We start from the raw sequence: 10,253 nt of genomic DNA, 5'->3' as shown, positions 1-10,253 counted from the left end.
GATCAATATAAGCTGATAGGTTTGCAATATCTTGAAGTCTAACAGCAGCATAAAACATATGCAATGCTGTGTTTATGAAAACAGGTTTAGTAAAATAACTGAATGCAGATTTTACCCAGTGCATAAGCTGGATGATATCAGAGAGGATGTAACAATTTCATGCTGATCGTTAAAAAGAATAATATGTGACACCTTGATCATTTGATCATACGTGTATCTTCTTAGAAAGAGAAGTATTTACAGAGTAAAAAATCAACTACGTTGATAAATAAAATAAATCTGTGGAAAATTTGTCCTCTTTAACAGTGTAACTACAGCAGGGACCTGCATTATGCCATGCAAGGTGTCTGTTGAGGAGGAATGGAGAGCATAGAGTAGCCTGTGTTCCTCCAGGTAGGTGAGGCTGCTGGTTTTCTCCCATTACTGTGACTCCTACATATATTGCAAAGCATTCACAGCATCCTTAGTGCAGGAAGTTGAATTTAGCAAAAAAGCACTTTCTTCCAAGTGTGACATGTCATTTGATGAAGGTTGCAACCCAGAGAGGTATTTGGCTGGCAGCACACAGGTTAATATATAGTTGCTGTGCAGGGAGGTAGTGAAAAGCGTATGATGGGATTAACTGATTATTCCAGACAGGGCAAAATGGCAAAACAACACAGAAAAATTTTACTTCAAAATTAGGGAAGAATGGAGATCCAGTGGCTAAAGCATTCCCTAACTGTACTTAATACAACCTGAAAAAGTGAATTTTGTAAGCAGTGTACCACTTAAACAGAGGAGTGTTGTTGCACGCTGCCTTTGGATAAGATTTCAAACCTTGATGCTTAAAGTAACTGGTAAGTGGGCCAAGATAGTGGCAAAGCTCTTTGATAATGTACCTCCCTTTAATGTAATATCTGCCTTCTGAACCAAACCATGACAATGGTAGAGAGGGTACAAAACTTCAAATTCCTGAGTGTGCACATCTCACAGGATCTGTCATGGACAGTCAACACCACTCATTTGATTAAGCATGGACAGCAACAACTGTACTTCTTAAGAACGCTAAAGACTCAGACCTGCTTACCACATTCTACCAAGGCAGTATTAAGAGCATTGTCACCTACTGCATCTCAGCTTGGTTTACCAGCTGCAAGAGTACAGAGAGGAAAGCAACGTCATCAGCAGTGCTCAGAGGATCATCAGTGTACCACTGCCCTCAGTGTGGAGCAGTTACAGCAGCTGGTGCTTCAGCAGAGCGACCACCATCTCCAGTCACCCCACACACCCCAGTCATCACCTCTGAAAGCTCCTGCCCTTCGCCAGGCACTACAGAAGCATGAAAGCCCACCCTCTAGCATAAGGGTCAATTTCTATCTGCAAGCCATCAGCAATCTAAACCATGCAACCAACTGTTTCTCCCTGGATTTACTCATAGCACCAACCATTATCTAGAGTATTGTGGACTGTAAAGGTTTAACTAATATTTATTATTTATCTCATACTGTCCATTACTCATTGTCGTTTTGTAGCAAGCACCTTAAATGATCTCCGTTGCACCTTATCCTGATGGTATACTGCTGCTTTATACATTTGCAGATTTACATACACATACATGTTTCACATTCTACTATTTTTACACATTTTACTGTCTATTTTGAGTACAAGTTTTCTGATGCTACGTTCATTTTATCTTCTTGGAACCGCACACTGAATCCCACTGTATTTTTACAATATACAATAAAAGCCTATCTTACTTTATCTTATCTTTACAGTTTTGCTCGATTGGTTACACACAATTCTCGGAAAACTGCACAATTTAACAAAACTATAAACAAAGGCCAAAATAAAAACTACCGAAACCTGAAATACACAGGAACAGACTCAGTTAACACTGAAGAAAATTACACACAGACATAAATATTTTATATTCTCATCAAAATCCTTTGTTAATGCTTTTTTAAACCTTTTGGTAAAAAAAAATGTCAAGGAATACAGGATATCTTCATTTCACTTACAAGCAAACCACATGTGCCTAGTAAAATTATGCCAATTATTTATTAAAAATCAGAAACCTTGTGAATTTACGGTACATAACTATAATCAAAATCATAAATGTCAGTGTATTGTGTTATGATCATGTACGTTATTTTTCTCAGTGAGAAATTCTTTTACAGCAACATACAACAAAGTGCACAGATACATACAGTGTGGCTGAAAGACCAAGTGCACAGTCATGTCACTGACAGAAAGGCTCCAGAGACAGAGATGCAGGAAAACCCCCTCAGGGCAAGTTTTATCAGCAAAGATACAGGAGAGAAAATGCAGAAATATGGGGCGATATTGGGCGTCATCCCCCAATATTCCCTAAGAAAGGCAAGCTGACTAGCAGTATCTGCAGGCCCTTTGATTCTCCTCTCTTCTGTCCCGTTTCTTCCCTGCATGGGCTATGAGCCTTGGCAGGGACAGCTGCATCCCTTGGCTGGGCCAAACAGGGGTTGCCAGGTGAGCCCTGTTTTCATCCCTTAAGGCCCATAAAGAGGAAACCATAGTTAATATTAGTATGCAAGGTCTGATTGCCCCCTGGTGGTTGGTGGCGAGTTTGCAGCCGGCATTCACACATACAATAGACAACGTTAAGAACAGACACAGATCGAACAGTAAAAAATGGGAAGAGTTACCAGGAGGTTATGCTGCTTGTGAGGATGGACTCCACAGTACACCTGTTTGCGAGGACTGTAGGTAACATCCAGGCCTCCCTCAGACAGCTAAGGGAGTAAAGGTGCTGATGGGCCTCCTTCATAGCAGCTGCAGCCTTCTGTGCCAACTTCAGGCCAGCGGTGACAGTGACTCTGAGCAGTTTAATGCTGCTGACCCTTACTCAGCCGCCCAAATAATGTACATGGGAGTTTGACCTGCCTCCTGCTTACTGAAGCTGATGACTAGTTCCTTAGTGTCACTGACATTCAGAGAGTGTTTATTGGCCTGACACCACTCTGGCAGGTGCCTCAACTCCTCCATGTTGGCCCATTGAAAAATTCTGTGGACTATTTCATATGTGATTGTAATAGAAGGAAGGTATTTTACCAACTATTTCCAGTGATGGGTGGCACAGCGGCTTATGGCTATAAGGTTCTGAGTTTAAAATCAGCCTCCGCTGTGTTTATATGTGTCATTTATTGCTTTTAATTAAGGTTAGTTCCCTGTAAGAAGCAGGGAGACTAGGGATGTCCTGAGGTGAGGTGACGTCCAGGGACAAGCCCATTAATAACCTGCAGACTGACATTACTGCCACGTTCCATTCGAATTTGTAACTCGGAAATTCTGAGTTCCTAGTGAGAAATTTCAACTGCAACTTCTGCTGAAGTTGGAATTCTGACTCGTGAAGTATTGATTATACAATCTGTTTATTGGAGAACAAGATACATGTCTTCCAGTACAAGGAAAAATAACCATTTCAGTAAACTGAAGGTGACCTTCATCACGAGATATAACATATACGTAACATTTGAATGAGTTTCATTCAAGAGAAACAAATTCAAGTTATGAAAGTGTAGTTATCTTAATCACCACAAATACGTCAATTCCTCCCATACTGAATTAAACAACCCTTCATGCCATCCCTTATGTAAACTGGTAAAAATTTCCACACCTTTTCCACCTTCCTACTGTACAGTTCCATGAGGATGTAGATGTAGTCATGCCATTCAAAACTGTTCGAGAAGCTACAGATATTATAAATAGTAAAATAAATAAATTGTTAAATAATAAATAATTAACTATAAGATAAGATACAAAACAACGATGTGTGAAATAATCTAATTTACACGTTAAAACATTTACATGTAAAAGTTTTATGATTTTGGTGTAACCTCCCTGTAGCGTGCCCCGCCCCCTTCCTCGCGCATGCGCAGTAGTGTAGTGCATAGGAGAGCAGTGGTGTGCAATACTACAAGATTTGGTATCGATGCGATACCAAGTAAATACAGGAAAAGAATCGCCGATACGATACCGATATCGATACTTCTTAATAATTAAGGTGGATGCATCATCAAACTGCTAAAGCTGAATTAATTTTCATTGCCTTTAAGTGTTTTTGTGATTTTTTTTTGATTAATTATGTAAAACCCAGGACAGAATTTGGGCAAAGTTTATAAGTAAATAAATACTGTAGTGCGGAGGTACTGGCCAGCAGCGCAGCATGTTGGACTGATGCCAGCTTGTAAATAGTTCTCAGTAATCGCTTGTGTGATTATAAATGTGCTGTGTGTTATGTCATGTATAGTGGTTAATGTTTATTGTTGTATGTAGTGTATGTATGTGCGTGCGCCCACCGTGTGTATGTGGAGTAAACGGGGCGACGTGCACGGTGAGCAGTGCCGGTGTGTGGGTTGTAGTAGTGCGGGTGTAATAAACACCATCTGATAATTAAACCCCGAACTATCCCTGCTGTTTAATTATTGCGAGCATGACTCAGCGACCCACTATTATAATAATTTATTATAAATATTATACTGTAGTGTGTGTGTGTGCGCGCGCCCGCGCCTGTTTGCTAGCCTGGCGCCGCTGAGTCACGTGACAGCCGGGAGCGGCAATTGAGAGCAGCAGCACGAACACAGACAGCTGCAGTGCATTCGGGAGAGAGATTGAAACTGAAGTATCAATCTCATTGAACTGGTATCGATCAATATCAATATCAACATTATTATCGATACTTGGATCTATCCGCCCACCACTATAGGAGAGAGAGAGAGAGTGAGACTAACGGCAGCAGACTAAAGAAGCGGCGGAAACGCGGAGTTGGAATAATTTTCTACTTTTCAAAGTGGATTTCGGATCTTTTTCAATCAAAATAGTGTTGCAGATTGTTGAAACGGTAGCGACCTTAACCAGAGAAGTTTTGGTGAGTTTTGTTGTGTTTTTATAGAGTTTGAGAGAAGTGTTTTATACGAGTAAACGGTCTAACTGAAGTTCGCTTTAGGACGGAAAATGTTGAAGACATAATTCGAAGTAAATGGGTTATTTTTCGACTTTACTTGACAACTGAAATTTATTTTATGTGTTCTATGTTACTTTTAATGTGTACTGAGGCTAATGCATGTGTAGTGGAGAAAAACAGAAAAAAACACCGTAGGCATTTTGGGTTAACTGTGAAACAGAGATTGTTTTTTTATATTTCAATTGTTACGATTTAAGCACTTTTGACTAAATATAATTTTATGACCTGTTGTGCAGGCCAGGTTTTTCTTCCACCCAGGAGAGTTTCCCGGGCATCGAGGGATAACAATTAATGGACGTTTCTTCAGCTCATGTGCATGTGTGAGAAGACGTGCGTGCACGAGGACATCGGACGTCGAGCTTTCCACAAGGATTTTGCGCCTTAACAGACTGAGACAACGTCACAACCGGCTCCAAGAGACACCTAAAATTGCCGGCTATAAACTCAAGGTTTTGTCTCTGGTCTACTTATCCATTGTTTAAGCTTCAAACCACTCCTTCCGAACCTAGAACTGGTCCAGTAGCTTATGTTCCCTGTTTTTCAGTGACAAATTAAGCGTTACACTTGTGCTGCAGCTTCTTCATAATCTGAACTTCTTCCCAACTCTGAAATTTCAGGCCTCATTAATTTAAATGGAAATGCTGTTAAACTGCTTAGAAGGCTGACTTCAAATGTAATGAGTCTCATATACCTCATCCAGCTCCTTGTACATTTGGGGTATTATTTTAACAGCGAAGGTCTCATCGCTGATCAGTTCTCTCATTTTATAACACTGACCAAAACTGCCCTATAACACACGAGCATGTTAAGAAATTAACAATTTGTGCCATCTCTAATTTAGACTAAGCCTGCAATTTAATCTTCTACAAGATATTTGTAGCGCATACCATTCCCAAAAACGCCTCTTTGCGGTAAGGCCTTGAGGTGTTGGGATCAACCACTATCTCTATGGAGTCCATGACTTACTGTGCAACGACCCGTAACTTTGCTTAGAAAACAGGACTATGATCTTCGAGCAACAGTGTATTATAAGCCACCATAGTGACATAACAGCATCAAAAATACGTAGCATGAACCATGGAGATGTCAGGTTAAACGTCAGAGCCTGATGAACTTAGATATGCTGGACTGGCTCAGTTTAATTAGAAGGAACCTACCACTGGATCTATTTCATCGAAACAGGACCTGGGCCAGCCTGATGAGGAACCTCCTGATGCGGTTACCTGGTCTGAGCTGTGGCACCGTGTCACAGCTACTAACAGGAAGTTTCTTGGGGGTGAAGCCCTTGGGTGATTTAAAATGTTTCAGTCAAGCAAAGTTATTATTTAGGAAGCATAAACATGAGTTCATATCAGCAAATCATCCACAGCCCAGCAGTTTGAAAGTCCTCTAACCTTGAAGAACTTCTGGCGGAGGATCTCATCCAAGGTCAGGCGATCTTCTGGATTCTTTCGCAATATCCTGGAAGTAACTTTTCGTGCTGCCCTAGAGAGCCTCCAGGGCAGAGTGTACTCTGCATCAAGTGGATGCTTGTGCCAATTTTGGCCGTCAAAGGGGAAATCTCCAACCAGCAGTATATAACTATTGAAAAATGCAGTTAATGTGTCTTAGTTTGATATGTATATAATGTATAATTCTGTGCTAATGCACATTTCAGATGTTGCGCAATCTTGCCTATGACAGTGATGGATGAGCATGACCATTATTCACAGTGTCCACAAAAAGAAGATAAAGGAAGCTGAAAGCCTTTCATCTGTGTTACAATATAAATGTTTCTTTTTTGTTTCAAATATAAAATGCATATTTATGAGTATTACAAATATGTTGTTTTAAAACCCTAAACAGATTTAAAATACCATGGCAATCTTTGGCTGGAAGGATGGTTGAGAAGGTACTGTATAAGTACATGATGCAACCCAAAGACCAAACATCTGCCTCTGGTCCCTGTTCCTGCATCTTCCACACTTCTGGAGCCCGATAGAATGGGGTTCCACAAAGGTCTCTACAACACACACAAAATGAAAACTTTAGCACAGATGTGATTAACTTGCTGTGTAAGTGATCTGAAAGCTTTGCCATAGAACCTACACCTACCTTATCCCCGGCTTCAGCTCAGTTGCCGATCCAAAATCCCCAATTTTCAGTTCAATATTCTCATTTATTAACAAGTTATCTGAGAAATCAGTGAATTTTCAATAAATCAACATTGAAATAATTCACCTAATAACAGCATACTTTAATCAGTTGTAAAATTAAGAGCATACAGAAATCCATATGTACTATTAAAATCTTAACATTAATATACAGATGATTAAACAAACATACACAGACCTAATTTGATGTCTCTGTGGATATAGCCTTTCTCATGAATATATTTCAACCCCGAAATGAGCTGGTGCATATAATACCGAACTTCGGGGTTGGTCAGAGTCCCTCGAGCATCTATGATGTTGACAAGTGTCTGGACGGGGAGAAAAAAGGGTAGTGAGTCAACACAGAGTCATAGTCTTAATAAACTGTCTGTAAAGGCCAGATACAACAGGGATTACCTTCCTACTGCACAGCTCCATGAGGATGTAGATGTAGTCATGGCTTTCAAAACTGTGTGAGAAGCTGACCACATGCTTGTGCTGAAGCTTCTTCATAATCTGAATTTCTTGCCAATTCTGAAAGAAATTTCAGACCTCATTAAGTTAAATGAAAATGCAGTTAAACTGCTTAGAAGGCTGACTTCAAATATAATGAATCTCATATACCTCATCCAGGTCCGTGTACATTTGGGGTATTATTTTAACAGCGAAGGTCTCATCGCTGATCAGGTCTCTCATTTTATAACACTGACCAAAACTGCCCTATAACACACGAGCATGTTAAGAAATTAACAATTTGTGCCATCTCTAATTCAGACTGACCCTGCAATTTAATCGTCTACAAGATATTTGTAGCACATACCATTCCCAAAAATTCCTCTTTGGAATTTTACTCGATTTAAGTGCTGCATTTGATACTGTCGACCATGAGATTTTAATCTCGCATTTGGAACATTGTGTTGGCATAACAGGTGTGGCTTTGAAATGGTTTAGGTCTTACTTAAAAGATCGAACCTTTTCGGTTTGTCTAGGTAATTGTGAGTCCTCCTGCACTCCACTGTGTCATGTAGTCCCGCAGGGTTCCATCTTGGGCCCAATTTTGTTCTGTCTTTATCTGCTCCCCCTGGGCTCAATTCTCAGGAGACATGGTGTCTCCTTTCACTGTTATGCAGATGACTGCCAGATCTATGTTCCCCTTAAAAGGAAGGATGGGGTGTCTGTGAACTCTCTGCAAACATGTTTGGAGGACATCAAATCTTGGATGGCGTTAAATTTTCTTTGTTTTAATGATTCGAAGACTGAGGTGATGGTGTTTGGACCTGGTTCTGCTGGCAATCTCTCTGTCGATTTAAAAACTCAGAAATCATTCTGCAAACCTGAGATTGTAAATTTGGGTTTTAAAAATGGATCCTGAATTAAAGCTTGAAAGCCAGATTCGGTCAGTGGTTAGATCTAGCTTCTTTCACCTGAGGCAGCTGGCCAAAATTAAGCACTTTCTTGCACGACAGCATTTTGAAACAGTAATCCATGCCTTTGTAACCACTCGGCTGGATTACTGCAATGCACTTTATTTTGGGGTGAGTCAGTCCTCTATTTCTCGACTGCAGCTTGTTCAAAATGCTGCTGCACGTCTTTTAACTGGCACTCGCAAATATGAGCATGTCACCCCGGTTCTAAGTTCTCTTCACTGACTGCCTGTGCATTTTAGGATCCAATTTAAATTGCTTTTATTTGTTTATAAATGTCTGTCTGGTGTTGCCCCTTTGTACCTCTCTGATCTCCTTCATTTATATACTCCTCCTCGGTCTCTCAGGTTGGCTGACCAGCTCCTTCTGAGTGTGCCTAGGACTAGTCGGAAGCTCAGAGGGGATTGGGCTTTTGCGTTGGTAGCACCTAAATTGTGGAATGAGCTGCCTTTATACGTCAGACAAGCATCATCTACATCTGTTTTTAAATCACTTCTCAAAAGTCCATAACTTAATACGCGACGCTCAGAAAACAGGACTATGCTCTTTGAGGGGCACGATTGTGACATCACATTAATGACTTAATAACTTACAATTTCAACAGCCGATGGTGCCACATCACACGACAACTGGTAGAAGTACATACACCGTGTTTTTCCATTTTTAATGACAGTATTTATTGAATCTATAGAACATTTTTGCGTCAATAACGTTCTTGCCCATGCTGCTATCATGATAAGTTGTTATCTGGCTGGAATTTAGACTAAGAAATATCATATATAGGATATTAAATGATCTCAGATTTTATGAACATATTTATCGTGATATTTACACTGTAAAAATATCAGTGTTCATACAGGACAAAGTACTGTATTTTTCACCCATCCATCCATCCATTTTCCTATCCTATCCTATTCAGGTTTGCGGGGCTGTCAGAGCCTATCCCTGAGGCTACAGGCACAAGCCTGGGAGCAACCCAGGATGGGGCACCAAGCCATCGCAGTAGTGATGTGGAAACTGAATCTTTTTAGTGATTCGATTCATTTAATTCATTTCACTGAAATGGTTCTATTCTTTAAATCATTGATTCATTCTTTTATTTTTTTCCTTTTTATACTCTCTCTACCACCCCTTCTACGGTGGACTACTTTATTTTTAATTTCCATTGTACATTTTTTTTCTTTTTTACATAAAGAAGACAACAAGCAGAAGGGGGAAGAAGTTGCAGATGTTGCAGGTTCAGGACTGCTCTCAGAAATACCTGTTTCAGAACTTCTTGCTTCTGTTTGTTCTTCTGGTCTCCTGATACTAGGTTTCTGGGTGGCTCTTGGATGTTTATTCCTCAGGTGTCTGTGGACCCACCTTTGGTGGAAATCACATTCCTACATATGTAACATTTTGCTGACTCTGAAGACACTTTGGAAAAAACATTCCAAATTGCATTCCATTGTCTCCCAGCTGTATTGCTCTCTTAAATGCACAGGGTTCGTACGGTCATGAAAAACCTGGAAAAGTAATGGAATTTTAAAATGGCAATTTCCAGGCCTGGAAAAGTTTTGGAAAATGAATAAACTCAGAAAGTTTTGGAAAAGTCATGGAAATTTGTTTTTCAAAAATATCTGTGTACTTGAATTTGTTCAATTGATAATATTGGTTTTCAAATTGCAATAATTTTTTCGTTCGGGCGATCAGTCACATCCCAGTCAGCACAAGTAC

General features: G+C 40.1%; 1 long non-coding RNA gene across 1 annotated transcript; it reads left to right on the top strand.

The window, feature by feature from the left end:
• Positions 1 to 4,568: 4,568 nt before the first annotated feature.
• Positions 4,569 to 6,733, top strand: LOC140587621 (uncharacterized). Its single transcript, XR_011989274.1, has 2 exons — positions 4,569 to 4,885; positions 5,218 to 6,733. It is a non-coding gene; the product is annotated as an uncharacterized lncRNA (long non-coding RNA).
• Positions 6,734 to 10,253: the final 3,520 nt, after the last annotated feature.

This window comes from Paramormyrops kingsleyae, chromosome 2 (assembly GCF_048594095.1).
Source record: "Paramormyrops kingsleyae isolate MSU_618 chromosome 2, PKINGS_0.4, whole genome shotgun sequence".
NCBI classification, from domain to species: domain Eukaryota; kingdom Metazoa; phylum Chordata; class Actinopteri; order Osteoglossiformes; family Mormyridae; genus Paramormyrops; species Paramormyrops kingsleyae.
Note: the sequence above shows the minus strand (reverse complement) of the source record. Positions and strands in the feature narration are given on the sequence as shown.